The sequence below is a fragment of the Rana temporaria genome, chromosome 2 (assembly GCF_905171775.1).
Source record: "Rana temporaria chromosome 2, aRanTem1.1, whole genome shotgun sequence".
Lineage (NCBI taxonomy): Eukaryota > Metazoa > Chordata > Amphibia > Anura > Ranidae > Rana > Rana temporaria.
The window spans coordinates 101474078-101499222 of NC_053490.1; positions in this window are offsets into that span (position 1 = coordinate 101474078).

Consider the following 25145-nt stretch of genomic DNA (forward strand, 5'->3'; position numbering starts at 1 on the left):
ACTGCTCTTTATACAATGATTGTGATTTGCATTTAGTCATTTTTATGAATAAACCTAATAATGAATTACAGACTACTATTCAGATTTACAACATTCATTCTCTCTCTTAGGTAAATAATATATCACCTCCTAAAAGTACACCTTTGTAAGACACTAATCCGGTCTGGCAGAAACCCACTGCTGTCCTACCAATGACCTGTAAAGAGCCACACACAGCTCTCAGACCTTGCCCTGCAGCTCCCCCTCAAGGAAAAATCCACTGACAACACCGGTATATTCACTTTCTACAAAATATGTCACCATTCTTCAATTCTGACAGGAAGATTGACAGCTACATAACCATCAGGGCCACCTGTTTAGAGCAAAAAGCAAAGGACACAAATTCTATGTAAAGCTGAGCATAGGACGAGTTTCATGGAAACCTCTGTATAAGACGGGCCATCGGGGAAGGTGGGCCTATTAAATTCTTTGGGGAAGTGATTTTCAACTCCTGTCCTCAGGGCCCACTAACAGGCCAGGTTTGCAAGATAACTGAAATACATTACAGGTGATATCATTTACTGCTCAGTGATTGCAGTATTCTAGTCTGCATCTCCCCAAGGAAATACTTAAAATCTGGCCTGTTAGTGGGTCCTGAGGACAGGAGTTGAGAACCACTGCTTTAAGGGCTCATTAACTGCTCGCTGACCGCTGCACGACTATTTACGTCGGCAGAATGGCATGGCTGCCCCCAGGGCCGTTTGAAGGAATTTGGGGGCCCCAAGCAAAATGGACATGGAGGCCCCCCAACCCCCCCCATGTTCTTTTTACATCCGCCGGCCCCCTCCTCCCTCCCTATGTTCTTTTTATGCCCCACCCCCTGGGGGCCCCTGTATTGTCACATTCTGCTGCCTATCGTAGAATGCTGCAGAAGTCACGTGGCGGACAACTGCGCATGCGTTCCAACCGCAAGTGCAATGCGTTCCACAGGATTTACGACACTACCCTTCAGTAAAACCATCACAATTTGTCACGGAAGTGACATATTAGCATACACAGAGCGAGGGGAGAGAGAGAGAGAGACAGACACATTCAGAGCGAGAGAGAAATAGAGATACTGAGATACATTCAGAGCGAGAGAGAAATAGAGATACTGAGATACATTCAGAGTGAGAGAGGGATACAGATATAGAGATACTGAGAGAGAACCTGGGCTCAGGGGGGTGATTACCTTCCCTATGTGCATTACTTCCCTTATATACAATATATGTACACCATCTCTCTCTCTCGCTCTGAATGTATCTCAGTATCTCTATATCTCTATTTCTCTGTCGCTCTGAATGTGTCTCTCTCTCTCTCTCTCTCCCCGCTCCGTGTGACAAATTGTGATGGGTTCACTGGAGTGTAGTGTCGTAAATCCTGTGGAACGCATCGCATTTGCTGTTGGAGCGCATTGCGCATGCGCAGTTGGCCGCCACGTGACTTCCGCAACATTCTGCGATAGGGAGCAGAATATGACAACACACCCCCTCCCCGCCCGCTACATTACATTTTTTTTTAAAATGATAGGTTACAACATGTCAGCTTATGTACAGTACTTGTGTGCTCTGTTTGTAGCCAGAACCTTTCCAACACAGCCAGTTTCGAGTATTCTATAGCTCCAGCACAAAAATCAGACAACTACAGACAACTCCAGTGGTAGAGAGCCCCTTAGGGCAGGCATGTCCAAAGTCCGGCCCGGGGGCCAAATGCGGCCCCCCTGTTGATTTAATGTGGCCCCCCTGGGGATTTGGATATACATATTGTTTGTGGCCCCCAGGGCCACAAAAAATATATACTGTATTTATTGGCGCTGCCTTGGAGGGGACAAGACAAGCGCCGTCAGATTACATGAAGAGAATCTCCTGTTTACTCAGCAGCGTCTCTATTGCAAATCCTGTCTCCTGGGATGCCATTGGACGACTGTTCTGTCTATCATAGGAGGTGGGACTTTGTATTAAAGAGGCCACAGAGTAAACAAGACATTCTCCTGTTTGTAATCTGTCGGCACTCGTCCCGTCCCCTCCCTCTGCCCTTCGAGGCTGCAGATGGGCATCGATCAGGCTGCATTGGTTGCAATGGTAAGGCTGCATTGGTTGCAATGGTAAGGCTGCATTCATGGCAATGGATAGGCTGCATTCATGGCAATGGATAGGCTGCATTCATGGCAATGGATAGGCTGCATTCATGGCAATGGATAGGCTGCATTCATGGCAATGGTAAGCCCGTGCGTGTTATACACCGATTAAATACGGTATATACAAATAACACCCCCAAGCTCATCCTTAGTCCTAAGCAGCGCGATGGGATTCGTTGTGGTCACAAAAGAAATATATATTGTAGATCCAAATAACACGGCCAAGCTCTTCTCTTCACCACACACAGCCACAAAGGCAAGAGAATTCTTGTTGGGCAGTGTATTAGTGCTCAGACGAACACACTTAGACCGAATTTTAATGGTTCAAAGAATGCCAGGAAAAATAGTCGGCCCTCGCGCATGTTCACTTCATCAAATCTGGCCCCCTTTGAAAAAAGTTTGGACACCCCTGCCTTAGGGTAACACTCATAGACATCACATGAGATTTGCACAGCAGTGAGGTGCGAATCACATGTGATGTTTGACATTGCAGCAGTGTGAATCAGACCTAAATGTGCCCCCTCTTCTACTGTGGTGTTTGAGGGAGATTCACAGCAACCAGGCATGCAGAGAAAGCAGGGACAGGAGGTGTGCAGTCTGTGAGGCTAAAAACGAGCCATTGCAGTGACCTCTGTTATCAAGCCCAAGTAGAGGAGGGGGGGGAGCACGGGGGAGTATCAGAGAGGCACCGTGGAGTGATTGTAAAAACATCAGACAGAGACAGTAGCTGGCTGGAGAGGACTTCACCTCCATTATCAAGCACAGGGAGAGGAAGGAGGAACGCGTGGGAAGGATCAGAGGCATCTGTCAGGGACAGGCTGGATCCCTGTGATATATCAAGTGTACTCACTCACTGCCAGCACGGTTCTTCTACTTGCTGTTATGCCCAAAGGAGTGCGGGAGGGAGAGAGAGAGAGAAGTTAGCAGCCAGTGTGCAGCTGCCTGGGAAAGCTTCAGATCACATGGAGACGAGTGAAGACCCCTAAATGCCACTGGGCGCCGGAGGAGGGGCGGGGCCCCAGAGAGTTGTGCAGCAGTAAGCCAGGGCTTCCCTCCTGACAGTGAGTGACATCACTGGTTACTAGACGCCAAGCGGTGCGGCCCTAGCAACCAGTCCAGGAAATGCAGTGGCTGTGCTGGCTGACAGGCTGTGTCCTCCATTGAAACTGTACAGGACCAGGGACAAACATAGGCACCCTAAGCGGCTGCACAGCGGCAAGGTAAGGGCCCGTCCTGCTGGGGCCCCTGGCCAGCTCGGGGCCCCTGGCCAGCTCGGGGCCCCAAGCAGTTGCTTGCTTTGCCTGTTGTGTTCCGACGGGCTGCCCCTAATGACGTACCCGTACATCCCCTTTAAGACGGGGCTTTGCAGGCTGCAAGCTCCGTGAATGTGACCGCAGTTCCCGCAGTTCAATATATTTAACTTTTTCCTATAATAAATATCCCCTAAAAATATATATGTTTTCCTCAGTTTAGGCCGATACGTATTCTTCTACATATTTTTGGTAATAAGCGTATATTGATTGGTTTGCGCAAAAGTTATAGCGTCTACAAAATAGAGGATAGAATTATAGCATTTTTATTATTATTATTTTTTTTTTACTAGTAATGGCGGCGATCTTTGATTTTTATCATGACTGCGACATTATGGCGGACACTTGACACGTTTTTGGGACCATTGTAATTTTTACAGCGATCAATGCTATAAAAATGCATGGATTACTGTGAAAATACACTGGCAGTGAAGGGGTTTGCCATTAAGTGGCGCTGAAGGGTTAAAGGGGTTGTAAAGGTAAATGTTTTTTCACCTTAATGCATTCTATGCATAAAAACATCTCAGCATTACTTACCTGACCCTTCGAAAGTCCCGCGCCGTGAACTCGCAGGCTTCTCGGCTCATTCTTTGTTTGTTTGAAAGCAGCGCAGCCATTGGCTGGTGCTGCTGTCAATCACATCCAATGATGCGGCGCGCCAGGGGGCGGGGCCGAGTGATACAGTGAGCGGCTATGGCCGCCGGCTATATCACAGGAGCGCGCCCGCAAGAACTCATCACCATGCAAGCTCGCTCGCATGAAGGTAATGAGTTCTTGCGAGCGGGAGCCGAGACAGCCACAGAAGACCAGGTCTGGGGCCACTCTGTGCAAAACGAGCTGCACAGTGGAGGTGAGTATAACATGTTTGTTGTTTAAAAAAAAAATCCTTTACATACCCTTTAAGTGTGCCCTAGGGAGTGCTTCTAACTGTAGGGGGGATGGGCTGTGATCACAGCTTCTGATTACAGGAAGCTGTGTACACTGTCCTGTAACTAGAAAGACTGGGGAAATGCTTGTTAACATCAGCATTTCCCTGTTCTTCCTCACCCTGAAACGATCGCAGGTATGCCCGCGGACATCGAGTCCGCGGGACCCGCGGTTGGAGTCAGGGAGCTTGAGGCGCGTGTCCACAATGCCACTATCTTAAAGGGGACGTATATATACTTCCTTTTGCCTGCCCGTGCCATGCTGCAGATGTATATTTACGGCGGGCGGCAAGCGGTTATTCTAGGCTTACCTGTAGGTAAAAGTGGTTGTACAGGGTGCACAACCACTTTAACGTGTTTTTATTCAGCCAAACAAAACATGTATCATAGAAAAAATGCGGTGGGTGAGGTTTACCCAACAATAAAAATAAAGTATTCTAAACCTCACATGTGTGATTTCTTTGGATTAACCAAATATATCTTTATCCATCTACAGTGAATTTTAATGTAAAGTACAAACCATACTCTGTTTTCACATTTCTCTATTTTTATTCTACAAACGGAAAACATTATGGCCCGGATTCACATACATCGGCGCATATTTAATGCCGCCGTATCGTATCTGATATACGCTACGCCGACGCAGCGCAGAGAGGCAAGCACAGAATTCACAAAGCAATTGCCTCCCAAACTGCGCTGGGTTTCCTCTGCGTAATCCGGCGTAGGTGGAAGTGGGCGTGAGCCATGCTAATGAGGCGTGACCCCATGCAAATGATGGGCCGAGCGCCAGACAGATACGAATAATGAACGGCGCATGCGCCGTCCCGTGGAAGCATCCCAGTGTGCATGCTCAGAATCACGTCAGAACGAATGCCTAAGATACGACGGATCACTGCCTACGGCGTGAACGTAACCTACGCCCAGCCATATTCACGTACAACGTAAACAACGTAAAATACGACGGCTTGAGTTCCCTGGTCCATACCTTTGCATGGGTTGCGCCTCATATATGGGGAATAACTTTACGCCGGACGTACGACTTATGCAAACCGCGTATATTATGTGCCGGGCGCAAGTTCGTTCGTGAATCGGCGTATCTCCCTCATTTGCATATGTGCATAGAAAATCAATAGGAGCGGCAAATGCGCCCAGCGTAAATATGCGCCCACGATACGACGGCGTAGGCAAGTTACGTCGGTCGTAGGAAGCCTATTTTTAGGCGTATCTCAGATTGTGGGTACGGCGCATAGATACGATGACGCATAGTTACACTTACGCGGCGTATCTCGAGATACGTCTGCGTAAGTGCTTTGTGAATCCGGGCCTATGGCTTTTTACTGAATAAAGATATCCACTCTTCCCTTGTGAACTAGTATAATATGTATAGTTAGACTAGTTCAACAATCAGAAATTCCAACAAGAAAAGTCCGATGTGAGCTTTTGGTCCGAAATTCCGACCGTGTATACTCCATCGGACTTTTGCTGTCAGAATTTCCGCCAGCCCCATTGGCGCTACTGGCTACACCCCCCCCCCCCCCCATCCCGCTATGTGCCTCTCTAGCAAGCCACTTACTATGGGGGCAATCAAGAGTACTCACTCCCGAGGCCTGTTCTGTGTGTCCATAAGAAACACAGAGGGGGGTATGGCCCGGCCCACTGCTCCCTCCTCACTGGCTCTGATTGACAGCAGCAGGAGCCAATGGTTCCTGCTGCTGTATCTGAGCCAATTAGGGGCTAGAGAGGCTCGGTTGTCATGCACATCGATGGATCAAAAATGAGTTGCATTCAGAAGGTTTTTTATCTCTCTGTCTTTACAGCCACTTTAATATACATTATATTACCAAAAGTATAGGGACGCCTGCCTTTACACACACATGAAATTTAATGGCATTCCAGTCTTAGTCTGTAGGGTTCCATATTGAGTTGACCCACCCTTTGCAGCTATAACAGCTTCAAACTTTTCCGGGAAGGCTGTCCACAAGGTTTAGAAGTGTGTCTTTGGGAATGTATGACCATTCTTCCAGAAGCTCATTTGTGAGGTCAGGCACTGATGTGGACAAAATGGCCTGGCTCGCAGTCTCTGCTCTAATTCATATCAAAGGTGTTGTATCGGGTTAAGGTTAGGACTCTGTGCAGGCCAGTCAAATTCCTCCACCAAAAAATCGCTCATCCATGTCTTTGTGCACCAGTGCACCAAGCAAGGTCCATAGTCATGTTGGAACAGGAAGGGGCCATGTTCCACAAAGTTGGGAGCATGAAATTGTCCAAAATGTCTTGGTATGCTGACCTTGCAAATGTGCTTCTGAAAGAATGGTCAAAAATTCCCATAGACACACTCCTTGTGAACAGCCTTTTCAGAAGCGTTGAAGCTGTTATAGCTGCAAAGGGTGGGCCAACTCAATATTAAACCCTTGCTAAGACTGGGGTGCCAGTTCAAGTGCGTGTAAAGGTAGGTGTCCCAATACTTTTGGTAATATAGTTATTTTAAGTTTTTATAAAAATGGATTAAAAAAGTGGCAAACATGGTAACTTAAGCACTTTGCTCTTAAAATTATATGTTTTTACATTAAAAGGAGAGTTTTGGGTTAGCAAAAAAACAAACAAACATACATACTCACCTCTAGGGATGAGCTCCAGCATGTTCGCACACTCCACGTGCAGAGTCCGCCAGGAAGTCTGCAAGGCACTGCGCTAATCGCAGCCAGGGAGACACTTCCAGAATGCTCGGCTGCAGAGATCGGGAAATGTCTCCCTGGCTGTGATTAGTGCAGCGCCGTGCAGACTTCCTGGCGGACTCTGCACATGTACCATGCGAACACGCCAGAGCTCATCCCTACTCACCTCTATGTCCCATCTAGGCTCTAAGCTTGAGAACTGAGTGATCACATGACATCTGGTCACTCAGTTCTCATTCTGCTTGGAGTAGAGAGCAGTGACTGACAATCATTAATTTCCGCTCTTCCTGCAGTGATCACTGAAGTGCTGGGCTGGGGAGGGGACGAGTGAAGCTGGCTCCGGCTCTCAGCCACGTTCTGAGTGGAGCCAGCTGTCAATCAGGCAGCTGGGTGGAACCCAACAATATTTTCAAGACCCTTCCAGAGCCTGGATTGGCTCTGTCACATCAGCTGATAGTGGGCAGTAGCCCGCTATCAACTGATTCTGTGTCAAAGGAGAGCAAGTAAGTGCACTCATGTGGCCCACAGCAGAAGTAGAAGTATGGCCAAAAAATGCATTGGCTAAACTTCTCTTTTAACCACTTGCTTACTGGGCACTTAAACCCCCCTCCTGCCCAGACCAATTTTCAGCTTTCAGCACTCTCACTCTTTGAATGACAATTGCGCGGTCATATAACACTGTACCCAAATTAATCATTTTCCCCCACAAATAGAGCTTTATTTTGGTGGTATTTGATCACCTCTGCGGTTTTTATTTTTTGTTAAAAAAAAATAGACAGATTAAAAAGAAAAAATACAAAATCGTTTTATTTTTATAATTATTTTGTTATAAAATTTTGCAAACGGGTAATTTTTCTCCTTCATTGATGTACGCTGATGAGGCTGCACTGATGGGCACCGATAGGCTGCACTGATGGGCTGCACTGGTGGGCCCTGAGAGGCGGCACTGGTGGGCACTGAGAGGTGGCACTGGTGGGCACTGAGAGGTGACACTGAGAGGTGGCACTGATGGGTGGCACTGAAGGGCATTGATAGGTGGCACTGGTGGGCACTCAGAATTGGCACTAATAGGTGGTATTGATAGGTGGCACTGATAGGTGACAGTGATGGGCACTGATAGATGGCAGTGATGGGCACTGATAGGTGGCAGTGATGGGCATTGAGCACCACTGCTAGGTGAGACTGTTATGCAGCACTGACGAGGCACTGACTGGCACCACTGGTGGACATTGATAGGTGGCAGTGATGGGCAATGATAGGTGGTACTGATTGGCATTGATAGGTGGCACTGGTGGTCACTGGCAGGAGACACTGGCAGGGGGCATTGGTGTGCACTAATGAGGCTGATGTGCATCTTCCACTGGGGACCGATGTCCCCTATGCAGGAGCCGGTGATCAGCTTTTTTTTCTCCTCGCGCTGTCAGCGTGAGGAGGGAAAAAAAATGATTACCAAGCATTGTTTACATCACGTGATCATTGGCTGACAGATGATGATGTGGGAAGGGGCCTGGACCGGCCCCTTACTTGGATCTGTGATCACCCGAGTCTCAGTGACTCGGTGATCCCAGCACGAGCCGCGTGCACCCCGCAGGGGGCGTGCGGGGCGCGTGCAAAGGGGAGGATGTCTATTGACGTCCGACCGGCAATTGGTGTCCACGCTGTAGCCGTCATTCGGCTATAGCGCGGGCCTCTAGTGGGTAATTTAGTTTAGAAAGGCCCTTTAACTTAAATCTGAACACTAGGTAGATATAAAAGACACACATTAATGCAGCTCTGTCTTTATTACTACATCAATAAATGTATCTTTTAAATGCAAGCAGCGCAAGCAGGGCCGTCTTTACCGCAGGGCAAATGGGGCAGGTGCCCTGGGCCCTGTCACTGTTGGGGGCCCAAAGCAACCCCCTTTTTTTTTTTTTTTTTTTAGGGGTCCGGAGGCCCCCAGGGGCCCGGAGGACCCCAGATGGCAACTCCCCCTTTTTTTTATTTATTTTTAAATAAAAAAAAAAAAATTATATATTTTTATTAAAGGGACAATTTTTTTATATATTTTTATTTTATTTTTTATTAAAGGGCCAATTTTTTTTTTAGAGGTCTGGGGGTCCCCAGGGGCCCATAGTTCCCCAGGGCCCCGGGTGACAACCACCCTTTTTTTTATAAAAAAAAAATCTTTTTATTTATATATATATATATATATATATATATATATATATATATATATATATATATATATATATAAATGTTTATTATTATTATTATAGGACCCAGGGCCCCGGATGGCAACCCCCCTTTTTTTTTTATAAAAAACATTTTTTTTATATATTTTATTTATGTATTTATTTATATATATATATATATATATATATATATATATATATATGTATATATATGTATATATATATATATATATATATTTTTTTTATTAAAGGGCTCAGAGGTCCCCATGTGGCAAACACCCTTTATCTTTTTTATAAATGTTTATTTTTTTATTTTTGTTTATATATTTTTTTAATTTATTTTTTATTTAAGGGCCCAGAGGTTTCTCTATATATATTTTTTATTAAAGGGCCCAGAGGTCCCGGATGGCAACCCCCTTTTTTTTGTAATTTATTTTTATTAAAAAAAAAATATTAAAGAGCCCAGAGGTTCCCAGGGCCCCAGATGGCAACCCCCTTTTTAAAATATATATTTTTATATATATATTTTATTTCTTTTTTTCTTTTTATTAAAGGGCCCAGAGGCCCCCAGGGCCCCGGATGGCTACACCCCTTTTTTATATATATTTTTCTTTATTTCTTTCTTTTTTTGTAAAGCGCCCCCCGCTTCTAAATTTGCGGCAGCCCCCCCCCCCCCCCCCTGCTTCTCAATTTCAGGCGGCAGCACCCCCCATCTCGGTTCTCTGCTCCAGGGGGCCCATGCCTGAAGCTGTGTAAGTGGCCCCATAATTCCTGATGGCGGCCCTGCCTCCCTCTAAGCCCCTGTGCTGCCCACAAATCAGGCTGAAAATCATCAGCGACACGTAGCCAGTGACAGTACTGCTTCCCTTCCCAGTGTTTTAAAATGTACAGCACCCCTGGCTTCCCTTTAGACGCGCACTTCTCCCTTCCTGCCACTGGGTGCTGCTTGCATATAAAAGTGAATTAGAATGTGATTTTATAACATCCCCAGTTTGCTCTTCCCGAGGCTGACTTCTTCATGTCCTGCTCCTCAGGGTATGTCACTGTTTGCTAATCTATATTGTAAATAGAAGTTTTCTGTAGAGTGTGCCCAAAGTCTTTATAATATTTGATGATTCACTGCAGGTCTGGTCAGTGTTTTAAAAAGTTCCTCTATTTTACACATGGCATGGGGTCACAGCACCGTCTGTCCATTCTGCTTTAGCACCATGGGACCCCATGCCATGCCATGTGTAAAATAGAGGAACTCTTTAAATCACAGACCAGACCTGCAGTCCAGGCTGAGTAAAGCCTCAGAGCACATGACATTACTGTCTGTATTTAACTGTTTGATGGGCTTATTTTGGGCCTGGCTGGTTCACATGTATGTGTTTTGGCGGCCCACATTTGCGCAGGCACATCAGCCCATTGATTTGAACACACGGCACGCCTATGCCCATCAAGCACTGAAATACAGCACTGTCTGTCCATTCTGCTGTCTGCTGTGACTTATCTGCAGTTCCCGCACTGTCAAACTTGCTGCATTTTTAGATGTTTAGGTCACGCTTTTAAAAACACAGTGCGTTTGTGTGTGCAAGAACTGCAGGTAAGTAGCATGGTGCAAAAGCAGAATGGATTTCAAGGCAACTGTTTTTTTAAAATGCTGGATGCACCTTTTTTCTGCAGGAAACAAAGGCATGGCAGCCCATTCAAATCAATGGGCTGCTGTGCCTGCACAAATGAGGGCCGCCAAAACATACATGTGAACCAGCCAGGTCCAAAATAAGCTGGAGGGGGGCCCAAAAAAAATGTTTGCCCTGGGCCCAAACCATATTAAAGACGGCCCTGAGCGCAAGTACCTGAATCTGACCTATTATCAGGCCCTTGCAGTCCCACACAGCAGGGCTGGAGTGTCGTGGGAAGAAGCAGCACAAAGAGCCAATCAGTTCATGTGCTGACAAAGCATAATGATGGGAGGGGAAAGCAGGGTGAAAATGAGATGAGTTCATCACTGTGCTGCTTATCCTTTCACTGTCCAGTGAAAAGCTGGGACAGGTCCAGGACGACCTTGGCTTCGTAATTGGTTGAAACAAGTACAGAAGTACTACGGGTTAAAGCTTAATATTTAACAAAATTTGGTTTGGTTATTTTATGTTTTAACAAGCTATTCTTTTTTTATCTCATTATTTGTGGCTGGAGTTGCCTTTAAACCGGAGGTCCGGCAGAATCTTTCATAAAGACTAAAATAAATTGTTGTATCAGAGCTTTAATCTCTCTATGAAAGGCCTTGGGCTAGATTCAGCAAGCATTTACGGCGGCGTATCTCCAGATACGCCGCCGTAATTTCAAATCTGCGTTGGCGTATCGTTACGCCGATTCTCCAAGGCAGATACGTCCAAAAAATAGGCTTCCTCCTCCGACGTATAATTGTGTGCATTCTCACGCTGGCCGCTAGGGGCACTTCCGTTGTTTTCGCGGTAGAGTATGCAAATTACCTAGTTACGCCGATTCACAAACGTACGTGCGCCCGGCGGTAGTTTTTTACGTAGTTTGCGTAAGGCTTTTTCGGCGTAACGTTGCTCCTGCTTCTATGAGGCGCACGCAATGTTAAGTATGGACGTCGTTCCCGCTTCGAAATTTTAATTTTTTACGTTGTTTGCGTAAGTCGTTCGCGAATAGGGCTGGATGTAATTTACGTTCACATTGAAACCAATACGTCGTTGCGGCGTACTTCGAAGCAATGCACACTGGGATATGTACACGGACGGCGCATGCGCCGTTCGGAAAACACGTCAATCACGTCAGGTCATCACACATTAGCATAAAACACCCCCCTTCCACATTTGAATTACGCGGGCTTACGCCGGCCCCATTTACGCTACGTCGCCGTAAGTTAGGAGGCAAGTGCTTTGTGAATATAGCACTTGCCTCTCAAACTTACTAAATACGATACGCTGCGCCGCCGTGCGAATGGGCGCAGCTACGTGAATCTAGCCCCTTATCTATAAGACATTTATGTCCTAAAAGTATTTTGGAGCATCAAGCTTAACCCAACTATATTAAAAATATATATCATTATGTTAACATTAACTAGTTGCAAAAACAAGAAAAGTTATAAGCTAAAAAAAGAAAAAACTAAAATTCCCTTAACATTTAAAGAATCCAGCCTTGTAACACGTAAAATACCTGGTAAGAGGTAAATGTCCCGAGGGAAATTCAGATAGAGCCGATAACAAGCCTGACATACCACAATTTTGTGCCCTTTCACTGTCTCCTGACGCTTTCACCCTCTCCCCCCCTGGTTTCTGAGACCCCTTCCTACTGACAAATGGATCACATCATTGGCTTTTCTGCCTGTAGGAACTCGCAGTCATGTAAAATTACCTGCAGCATTGCAAGGGGAGAAGAATTCATTTTTTTATGTACTATTATTACCTGTAAGAAACAAGCATAAACACATAATGCATTCCACTGTCAGCTCAAGGGAGGTTCCCTGCTAACTTGAGCGATCTGCAGGGCGTTGCCACATTACACCAATAAATGCTTTCTGCAGAACATCCATTCACTACATCTTACCTGCAGAATATTTCATTGTAAAAAGTTTGAGAACATTTTTTTTTTTTTTTTAAATTGCTAAACTTCATAGCATAATCCAGGGGGTCCTGGCAACACAGAGGGTGGTGTAAGTTGGCAGAAAAAGACTGCCAACGGTCCTTGGTAAAGAGGAAAGTTGTCTTTGGCACAGGTTATTGTTGTTTTAAATACAGGACATGGTGTCAGCTGGCAATGTGTTCCCCTCTGTTCACAAAAGAGATTCCCCTGCATTCAGTAGCACTATACAGAGGACCTGTCTGTAACATTTACCGCTTTAAAGCGGAGTTCCACCCAAAAATGGAACTTCTGCTTTTTTAAATCCCCCCCCTCCGGTGTCACATTCGGCACCTTTCAAGGGGGAGAAGGGAGCAGATACCTGTGTAATAGAGATATTTGATCCCGCTTTCGGGCATAGATCACCGCGGTAACCTACGCCACGCGCGGGAGCTACTTTATTCCCAATCCGCTGTCTTCTGGGAGACTCACAGGCCCCAGAAGACAGCAGGGACTAGTGGGAACGTGCAGCGCGAGTAGAGCATGCGCAGTAGGGAACCAGAAAGTGGGGTAGATGCTCCTGGGTATTGTGTCGTCTTTATCTATGTCATGTACACTTTCACTGCAACTGTTCTCCAGATAACTCTTGGTTCCCCGTGACAATGTACACCTTCTCTGTAATCTGCATTTTGTAGGGATATGCTGAGCCTTCTCCACATTTACCTGTCCAGCATTTTCCTCTACCATTCCCCAGTAGCAAAGTGGGCCCTTCCATGCACTCTGCACAGGCACTTCACTTAAAGGGGTTGTAAAGGTTTGTCTTTTATTTTCTAAATTGGTTCCTTTAAGCTAGTGCATTGTTGGTTCACTTACCTTTTCCTTTGATTTCCCTTCTAAATGTTTTTTTTTCTTTGTTTGAATTTCTCACTGTTTATCCTCAGTAAGCTTTCCACCATCATCTGAGCGGTGGAAAGTCATTTAAAACAGCTTACTGAACACCTTACTGAGGAGGAACAGGAAGTGAGAAATTCAGACAAAGAACATTTAGAAGGGAAATAAAAGGTAAAGGTACCAACAATGCACTAGCTTAAAGTAACCTCTTTAGAAAATAAAAAACGAACCTTTACAACCCCTTTAACTCTTGAACCTCCATACCTCTGTACAGGATGGGAACCTCTGTGGTGCAAATCTGCTCCCGTTGATCTGAGAGACAGACCACTGGCAGCTAGAGACCACTCCACCTACGTATAACAGGTACACGGCTGCTGTAAGATTTCTGTTACCCCAGGTAATCACTTGTGTCTTCACACTACTCCACACCGATATCTTTATACCCCAGTGTGTTAAGACCCACTTGTTGAACTATGTGTGCCGGTTACTTGCATTACACTCCTTTCAGTAACTTCAGACCAGGCAAGGACAACGTTTCTATATGTAGCACTACCCCCGAAGGAGCTGCTGGTTTGTTTTGGGTGGCTTATTACCTTATGGCGCCTCCGCCGTCTAGGAGTGTATGGCCTCGTACACACGACTGAGGAACTCGTCGGGCGAAACACATCATTTTCCTCATCGAGTTCCTTGTTAGGCTTGTCGAGGAACTCGACAAGCTTGCTTTGCGTACACACTGTCAAGACAAAATCTCCTCGTTCTCAAACGCGGTGACATACAACACATACAACGACATGGGGAAGTTCGATTCCACTGGCACAACTCTTGGGGCTGGTTTTGCTAATCTCATGTGTTTGCGTGTTAAGTAAAAGTTTGTTAAGAGACAATTTGCACTTTTCAGTCTGTTACAGCTTGAAAAATGTGTTATCTCCATTACAAATGCTACTTTTACTCCCGTCTCATACTTTATTCGGAGCAAGCGCGGGTTTCTTAGCATACACAAGCTCGAGTTTCTTGTCGAAAACCAGCCCGACGAGGAACACGACAAGCAAATTGAGACTCCCGTAGAGGAAAAAGAGAACTTGCTCTCTTTTTTGCTCATCAAGTTCCTCGACAGTTTCCTCGATGAAAAATTTACACACGACCGGGTTTCCTTGGCAAAAAAGCTCTCCCACCAAGTTTCTTGATGGATTCTGCCGAGGAAACCGGTCGTGTGTACGAGGCCTATGGTGAATGTAGCAGTAATGGAATGTCCACGACAGGTGTCTTTTTCTGTGCTCTTTATTACCCAGCCGGGTAAAAACAATAAAACTTGTGGTGAAGAGTAGAGGTGAAGCAGAGGGAGAAATACAGATTCAGGCGTAACAATAGGGAAACAGTCGTGCTTCCGACAACACTTAGTCTTTTTCGCCACTACAGCCGGAGTGGGTATAGCGTACCCGGACAGGCCTCTCTCACTGATCTGGCAGCCAGAGTATCACTCGGAACTTAGAGGAAAAGTCTCTGTCGTAGACCCTCCTTAGGATTAAAATAGCGGAGATAGCCCTCCTTAGTAGACTTTGATCTGGATCTCCTTCAGGTAGTTTGCAGGTTACCGACTGACAGGTGACCAACGTCCAACCTCTCAGTACACGGTTACCTTGATCCCCGGTGGATTGTCGAGACCCTATTGGATCACCAGCCTCTCTTGACTCTCCTCAGATGGACTCCCCACCGAACAGCTTCCTCTCACTGGGAACACGCTTGGGATCTTCTCAGGATTGGGAACCCAGTCGATTGCTGGGGCCCAGCCACAACTTTAAATGTTCCGGACCAACGTGGTCCCAGAACTAGGAGCACCGCATGGCACGCGCATCCCGGCCTGGAAGGCCATTTCGCCGGGGAGCTGTGATGCAGTCACCTTAAAGGTGGGTGCCGAACTCGAAGAAGAACCCAGACCAATGGCGTCTGTCTCATAAATACCCTCCCCCAGCATGCACGGCGAGGAAAACCCCTCGTGATAGGCTGCTGGGGAAAAGCACCCAAACCTCAACTCCACTGCTGCCACCTGTCATCCCGGGGTGTGAACAGCACCCCAGAAGCAACAGAATGAGCCCACAGTCAGCCAAGCTGAGACAGAGACCAAAATTTGAACAAATTAGCTGGGTCAAAGCTAATTAACTCTCTAACCCCTCTAAATTTAACTTAGCACTGGTACTTAGAAGTAACCAGGTGCTACATATACATTACTTAAGAAGAGTGCAAAATAAACATCTCAAAGTACAGCATACAAGAACAGAACTCCTAACTACATGCTTGTGTTGCCCCGGGATACCTGCAAAAGTGAAGTCCAACAAATATAATTCCTTCAGAGACATTCTCATGCAGATGTAGGTCATTCAGAGGCATACTCCAGTGCTGGTGTCTTCAGGGGGAAAACCCCAGGTTCAGATGTGTTTACATCCAGAGGGTGATAAGCGACATTCTGCTTCTCGTGGGTGTCATTGTCCATCTCTTTCCCTTATGTTCTCAGCTCTTTATTAGGCCTTTGTTGAGGACATGCTGTTGGGGATTACTCAAACCCAAATCAACCTTGGCTGGCTCCCTTAGGGCTCTGGGCTCCAAACTTACGAGCTTTCACTCTCTCAAAGGCTCACCTCCTTTTACTGGACCACTGTCTTATTTATATGTAGCACTACCTCCGGAGGACATGCTGGTTGTTTTGGGTGGCACATTTACCTTTCGTGGCTCTTCCGAATTCCTAGGGATGAATGGTGCATATAGCAATAGTAAAGGAATGTCCGCAACAAGTGTCTTATCTGTGCTCTTTATTACCCAGCTGGTTAAAAACAATGAACTGGTGATAAAAAGGATAGAGTTTGCAAGAAGAAGGGGAACAGCAGATTCAGGCGTAGTATTTGGAACAGTCCTGACCCCATGTATAACACTTTCTGCACCACTCCAGCCTGAGTGGGTTTAGTGTACCCGGACAGGCCTCTCTCACTGACCTGGCAGCCGGAGTATCACTCGAACCTTTGTAGGATAAAGTCTCTGCCACAGACCCTCCTGAATGAACTTGGATTTGAGGAAAAGTCTCTGCCACAAACCCTCCTTAAAATGAACGTCAGGGAGACACCTCTGCCACAGGCCCTCTCTGATTGCAGTTACAGAGGCAATCCTCCTTAAAGCGGTAGTTCACCCCCCCCCCGACACATTTTACCATCGAGACAGGCATTGTAGCGCGAGCTACAGTATGCCTGTCCCGATTTTTTTAACCCCGTACTCACCTTGTAGTCGTCCATTGTAGATTTCGGCTCCCGCGGGGAATGGGCGTGCCTATGGAGAGGGAGGATGATTGACGGCCGGCCCTGGCACGTCACTCTCCCCGAAGACAGCCGGAGTAGGTCTCGGCTCTTCACGGCGCCTGCGCACAGGCTATGCGCACGCGTCGTGAAGACCAAGCCTATTTCGGCTATTTCCGGAGAAGCGTGACGCGCCAGAGCCGGCCGTCAATCATCCTCCGTCTCCATAGGCACGCCCATTCCCCGGTATCTTCGATGGACAACTACAAGGTGAGTACGGGGGTAAAAAATTCGGGACAGGCATACTGTAGCTCGCGCTACAATGCCTGATTTTAGGGTAAAAGAAAAAAAAAAAAAATTCCCGTCGATAGGGTGAACCCCCGCTTTAAGTGAATTACGCCTGGATCTCCTTCTTCACGTTGCCCAGGTACCGACTGACAGGTGATCAATCCTTCAGTGTCCGGCTACCTTGATCCCTGGTGGTTTGTCTAAATCCTATTGGACCAGCAGCCTCTCATTGGCGCTCCTCAGACGGACTCCCCACCGTACAGCTATACCGCTTGGGATCCTCAAAGGTGGGAACCCATTTGATCACTGGGTCCCCTTCGCTGCTCAAATGTTCTGGACCAACATGGTCCTGGAACCAGGAACACTGCGTGGCACACACGCCCCGGCCAGGTAGGCCATAATGCCGGGGCACCGTGATGTGGTCACCCTAAAGGTGGGTGCCACACTGGACGAAGAAGACGAACCCAGAACCAATGGCGTCTGCCCCATAAATACCCTGCCCCAGCATGCACAGCAAGGCTTAACCCTCCTGATTGGCTGCTGGGGAAGAGCACCCAAACCTTGACTCCACTGCTGCCATCTACTGCACCGGGGTGGAAAGAACACCCCAGCACAACAGAATGAGCCCCCAGCACAGCCAAGCTGAGACAGAGGCCCTGTTTTGAACATAACAATTTGGATCAGAGTTTAACTACACTCTGATCCCCCTCTAAATTTAAATAGCACCGGTACCTAAAGTAACAAGGCGCTACACATATAACACAAGATTAATGGGCCGGACTCAGAGAAGAACCAGCTAAAAAGCAAAGAACTGTGAAAGGCATTAAAGGGGTTGTGAAGGTAAAAAAATGTTTCTCTAAATAGCTTCCTTTACCTTAGTGCAGTCCTCCTTCACTGATCTCATCCTTCGATTTTGCTTTTAAATGTCCTTATTTCCTCTGAGAAATCTTCACTTCCTGTTCTTCTGTTTGTAACTACACAAAGTAATGCGAGGCTTTCTCCCTGGTGTGGAGAAAGCCTTTTAAGGGGGGAGGGGGCGAGCAGGCAAGTCAGGACACTCTCTACTTTGCAGTAGAGAAAGGAGCTGTGTGTTAGTGGGCTTCCTGACACTCCTGCTCGTCCCCTCAAGAGGCTTTCTCCACACCAGAGAGAAAGCCTTGCATTACTGTGTGTAGTTACAGAAGAACAGGAAGTAAGGATTTCTCAGAAGAAATAAGGACATTTAAAAGCAAAATCGAAGGATGAGGTAAGTGAAGGAGGACTGCACTAAGGTAAAGGAAGCTATTTAGGGAAAAAATGTTTTACCTTTACAACCCCTTTAACTTCGACTGGCTGGGACAGCACCTAAATGTCTATTCTGACCTACTTACACACATACACAATGCACCTGCAGTACAGAACACAGCAATGTACCACACTACACTACATGACTGTGTTACCCTACGTTGCTGTGACAATAATAACTACAGTAGCTGTCTGCGTTCCTAAATTAATAGTTTGCAGTAACGCTGTACTCCTTGCTGCCATATGGATCCAGCAACTTCATTATTTTCTGTGTGATTGACTCAGAACAAGCAGGACCATGGCCTTTTTCACTCAAAACAGCAGCCGGGCTTTCCAGCAGTCCAAAAGGCCCCCCAACTCAAGCAGCAAGATTGGAGCAGTGTTTAGGGGTGTGTCGGACCGCTGGAGAGCCAACCTGTTGCTTTTTGTGAAAGAACAGCGGCCTGACTCTCTTTCGTGTTGGCAGTATAAGTGATTTCAACCTTTTTTTGCAGCACTTAGTAGGGTAAAAAAAAAGTAAATAAGCCTTTTTAGCCGGATTCAGAAAGACTTACGACGGCGTATCAGTATATACGCCGTCGTAAGTCCGAATGAGCGCCGTCGTATATTTAAGCGTATTCTGGAAACCAGATACGCTTAAATTTGGCCAAGATACGACCGACGTAAGTCTCCTAAGCCGTTGTATCTTATGTGCATATTTACACTGGCCGCTAGGGGCGTGTACGTGGATTTACGTGTCGAATATGTAAATGAGCAAGATACGCCGATTCACGAACGTACGTACGGCCGTTGCAGTAAGATACGCCGTTTACGTAAGACATACGCCGGCGTAAAGATAAACCACCAAAAAGATGGCGCAGCCCATACAAGGTATGGACGACGGAACAGCCTTCGTATTTTACGTTGTTTGCGTAAGCGTACGTGAATGGGGCTGGGCGTAGGTTACGTTCACGTCGAAAGCATTGAGCCGACGTTGTTTCGTAGGGAGTATTTGCCACGTGATTCTGAGCATGTGCGCGCATGCGCTGTACAAACGGCCCTCATTTACATGGGGTCACGGTTAATTTAAATGTAGTTCGCCCACTACATGCCTACTTTGAATTAGGCGGGGTTACGCCGGCCCATTTGTGCTACGCCAACGTAACTTACAGAGCAAGTGCTTTGTGAATACTGTACTTGCCTCTCTATGTTACGTCGGCGTAGCGCATATGAGATGCGCTACGCCGGCTTAAACATACGCCGCTCTACCTGAATCCGGCTATATATGTACAGCCAGGCTACTTTATAGTAAAAAAATAAATAGGGTTCAATTGGGCTTTAGCTTTACCTTTGTTTTTGGAATTCTTAAGACACTGTGGGGGATTATTTACGAAAGGCAAATCCACTTTGCACTACAAGTGCACTTGGAAGTGCAGTCACTGTAGATCTGAGGGGGACATGCAAGGAAAATAAAAAAAAAAGCATTTTAGCTTGCACATGATTGGATGATAAAATCAGCAGAGCTTCCCCTCATATTTACAGTGATTGCACTTTTTAGTGTACTTGCAGTGCAAAGTGGATTTGCCTTTTCGTAAATAACCCCCTGTGGATATATAGGCTGAATCTTCACTTATGTTATAGTACCTAACACACCGAAACATCTTTTACATTTTAAGCCTCTTGAGCTAGGTTCATTGTAGGGCACATATGCTGATATAAGATTTTCTGCAAATGCGAGTATTCATTTAGTGTGTGTGTCTGCAAAAATATATTCAAGCCATTTAATAAGTATTCAATTCCACACCCCAGTACAGGCACTGACAGCACCAGACCAACCCTCAGTAGTTGTTACATGCCTGGAATTCACCTAAAATTTATGTTCCCAGAGAAAATGAAACTAAATATGAAGCGGAGCATCTACGAGACAAAGAATGTAAAACAAAACATCATTATTCTTTTTTTAATAAAGCAATCTGCATTATATTAAATGTCATAGCAAACAAGCAAAATGCACCTTTAACTGATCTGCGTACAGTTACCAGTTGTTTCTCTGGGTAAAGGCACTTTGTTTTGTCTTATTTAAAGGGGCTGCTGAAAAGGCAGCCAGACTAGGGTTATACGCATGCCACAGCCATTATGTTTTGTTTCGTGGTGCAGCAAAAATTATGCCCCATGTCACATTCAGCAGTTGTGGTAGGGTATTCCCATTTTAAAATCCTCTTCATCTGTTAAAATTGCCTCCAAAATGTCTGTCAGCTACACCCGTACTGCTCTCTGAAAGCGATAAATCATGGATCACTCTTAAAGCAGAGCTCCACCCAAAAGGGGAAGCTCTGCTTATCTGCCCCATACCCCCTCTGCTGCCACATTTGGCACATTTTTTTTTGGGGGGGGGGGGGGGTACCTGGTTTTGACAGGTACCTGCTCCCACTTCTGGCTGAGTTCACTGTGGTGTGGTGAACTCACTTGTCAGTGGAGAAAGATTTTTTTCTAGATGGTTGCTATTATTCCACAGAGATCGGGATGGAACTTGGGTGGTCAGGATATAAACATATATGATGGACTGGTACAATCTGTATGTTTATTACACGATTGCCTACAGATTGGCCATGTAGTGGTCGGATCTTCTTACATAATTACATAGTGAGTCAGGTTGAAAAAAGACACAAGTCCATCCAGTCCAACCACAAAAAAATAAAAAATAAATAAACAAAATAAAAAAAAACACAGGTAAAATAAAAAACACAGCTGAACATCTTGTTATGTTTATTAATGCTTATAAAGCCCAACTGCACTTTTAGAAATTAAAAAATAAATCAGTAGCACTACAGTGGAGTTGAGCTTTAAAGGAGAAGTATGGGTTTCCAGTTTTTTTCAGATTCATACTTACCTCTGTGGATGGAGCATCAGACCGATGCGCTGCATCCATCTGCACTGAGAACCGAGCCACCAAACATCGCCGCTGGCTCGGTTCTCACAGATCCCAGAGAGGAAAGCCGCAGACTGTTAGTCAGCGTCTTTCCTCTCTGCTCCTCCACGCTCATTGGAGAGCTGAGCAGTGGAGGGGCGGGGAGAGGCTGTCTCAGCGGCTCGCTGATACGCTGAGACTGCCATCAATTAGGGCATCTGACGGATCCTGACTTGGAAAGTCGTGATGACACGCTGCCCCGACTGATGGCAGTGACGTCGGCGGAGAGCGGACTTCAGACCTCTCTGCGCTGAAAACGGGTCACAAGAGTGCAAAACGAATTGCACTTCTGTGACCCAGAGGAGAAGCCCAGCCTAAAAAGCTCAGGCTGGACTTCTCCTTTAACATTTACATCTGATAGCTTGCCATAACCATAAATCAGAGACTATACCTTCTTGCCACCAACACTTTGTTAATGGTAAATAGGTTGATGATTTGTGGTTTTTAAACTGATGAAGGAAAAGAGCTATGCAAAAAACAAACAAAATATATATATATAAAACAAAGCTTACATGTCCAATGTGCCATTCTGCCTCATTATCAATCAATTTGGCCCCATTCACACCGGAGCATAGCGTTTTCAGGCAGAAAGTTGCGCAAATTCACTGCCATTTTGCCGCGATTTTTGCGGAATTTTTTTACCGCCTTTTTGTTTTGATTTTGTACAGGTCAAAATGTCACCAATGTAAAAAGCAGAAAAACGCCCAAATCTGCCTAAAAAAAAGTCCCAGAACTTGTTTGAGCTTTAGGCGTTTTGGAGCTTCTGACTTCAGGCGTTTTGGAGTGGAGATGTGAGCCATCTCCATAGAGAATAATAGATTTTTTCCCCTCCAGTGTTTTGTAGCTTCAGGCTTCAAGCTACAAAACGCTCAGGTGTGAATGGGGGTCTTAGTAAATAATTGCAATGGTATCTCATTGCATAGTATAAAGTATAAAGTTTGTAAAGAATATCAGGGCAATTTGTGCACTTCTTTTTCTCTATTTGTTTTTATTTCAAAAGGTTTTTTTAAAAACATACACAATTCACAATTCACATTAAATTACATTTATGTTAAATTTATACAAAAAAAATAAAATACATAAATACACTCAACATAACTTAAATATACATGACAACATTAAAGACAACATTCTCGATTTGGGTCTATCTTACACCTTTTTATCTTTCTCCCTCTCCTTTATCTTCCCTCTTTTCTTATACTTTCCCTCCATCCCCCAAAAAAAAAAAAAAAAAAAAAGGGGGGGGAGGGAGGAGGAATTAAATACTACGTGTATCTTTATCCTCTTCTCCCTTTCGTGACACCTATCAAAATATCTTTATGTGTTTTATTTTATATTTATCCCCAGTGATTAAACCCATTTAATTTTATTTTCCCTTCCTTTCCCTTCCTCTTAAGGGGGAAAAGTTAGTTAGCCTTTCTCTCCTTCAAGTCCACTCGTGTGATAAAAAAAAAGGGGGGGGGGGTGGGGGGGGAGGAATTTAATACTACGTGTATCTTCATCCTCTTCTCCCTTTCGTGATACCTATCTAAATATCTTTATGTGTTTTATTTTATATTTATATTTATCCTCAGTGACTAAATCCATTTATTTTTATTTTCCCTACCTTTCCCTTCCTCTTAAAGGGGGAGAGTTTAATTATCATTTCTCCCCTTCTAATCCACTTGTGTAAAAAAAAAAAAAAAAAAGGGGGGGGGGAGGGAGGAGGAATTAAATACTACGTGTATCTTTATCCTCTTCTCCCTTTCGTGACACCTATCAAAATATCTTTATGTGTTTTATTTTATATTTATCCCCAGTGATTAAACCCATTTATTTTTATTTTCCCTTCCTTTCCCTTCCTCTTAAGGGAGAAAAGTTAGTTAACCTTTCTCCCCTTCTAATCCACTTGTGTAAAAAAAAAAAAAAAAAAAAAAAAAGGGGGGGGGGGGAGAGAGGAATTAAATACTTCATGTATCTCTATCCTCTTCTCCCTTTTGTGATACCTATCAAATTTCTTTATGTGTTTAACTTTATATTTATTCCCAGTGACTAGATCCATTTATTTTCATTTCCTCTTCCTTTCCTCTTAAGGGGGAAAATTTAACTAACATTTCTCCCCTTTAAATCCACTCGTGCAAAAAAAAAAAAAAAAAAATTGTGCACTTCTTGTTCACGTGTGTACTTCTATCTCTTATCTTAAGTGGTATTTATTCAAACTGTGACACCTTTATCAAAACAATGCCTGATTCATATGTCTATAATTCTTAACAGATTAGATATTTACTTGTGGGTAGAGTGCAGTGTGGTTTGCCAGCGGTGAAGAATACACTTAGAGGTTGAGAATAGTATATTGTGAGAGATCCAATAACGTATAAGCAGGCCCGGAGGGTAAGCAGTGGCACAGCCAATTGGAGGCACTTACAAACAATAGTAGAGGATCGAGATCTTGGAATGATGCCGGCAGCTTCTGGAGCAGGGAGCGTGAATGTGGCCTGGCCTATCCACACCCAAGAGGTTTCCTATGAGTTGATAGCGTAATCCCTGCACTTTCCCTACTCCTCAGGAACCTGTCTCTGCCAGAGGGTGAACCTGTCCCTACACTAGCAAGCTACTAACATAAAGCACGCCAAACCCAGGAGCTGGAGTCTTAAATAAACTCTGCCCTGACCCAAGATGGCCACTGAGGCCATGTGGGGCACCAGTATTCAATCGGACAGCTGTCTCCTGATGACTGCAAGAAGTCATAGAGGATGCAAGTTACTCACAACTTTCTTCCCCTTCTGCATTTCTGCTTCAGTAGAGCGCCGCCTACAGTAGGGAATACAGACTGCACCTGCCTACATACTTATTACTGAACAATGAAAACTGAAGTCATTCAATAAAAAGACTGAGCCATTGAGCCAAGGTAAATAAAGGAATGAGATACTTGTGCTGTTAGTTACTTTATCAGTTTAAAAAAAACACAAATCATCGATCTATTTAACTTTAATTAATAAGAAAATATATATGGTGCCAATGAAGAAAAATCTTTCATGAGAGAAATACATAGATTGTTTCTATAAATACCACTTGCCTGGATGACTTTTTTTTTTTGGAAGTCATGATGGTGATGGGTGTTTCAGAGTTTGAAATGCAACATGGTAGTGCCCAAAAAGTTTTTGTGATTGCCGGGTAATATCATGCTTTACCCTGAAGTCACTGCAATTGTAGCGTAACTAATTTTGCACAGGTGACGCAGCCTATTGCACATTCACAAACCCGAATGGAGCCAAAGTTGACACATCAGTGTGCTGAAATAAATAATCCCAGGTTCTCTAAACATTGTTTCTCTAATTCTGGGGCTTCCTATGATTGGTGCCATAAGTATCTAAGGCATCATTGGCACAATAATGGTACATGTTGTTGTCCACAAGAATAATAAACCTGCAATCATGTCCATGTAAAGTGCAGATATCTACTGTAATCCTACAGTACAACTTTTTTATTTAATTTACAACCTATCTGAATTGAGTCTGCATACTCTTTGTGTGTGCAGGTTTTAGTGATTGTTTACAAAAGGTGTAACTTGGGGGGCAGACTGGGACTTATAGTGCCGACCATAAACATAGCCAATGTAAAATGCTAAGTTAATGTTTGCTGGAACTGAGGATTGCGGGGGGGGGGGGGGA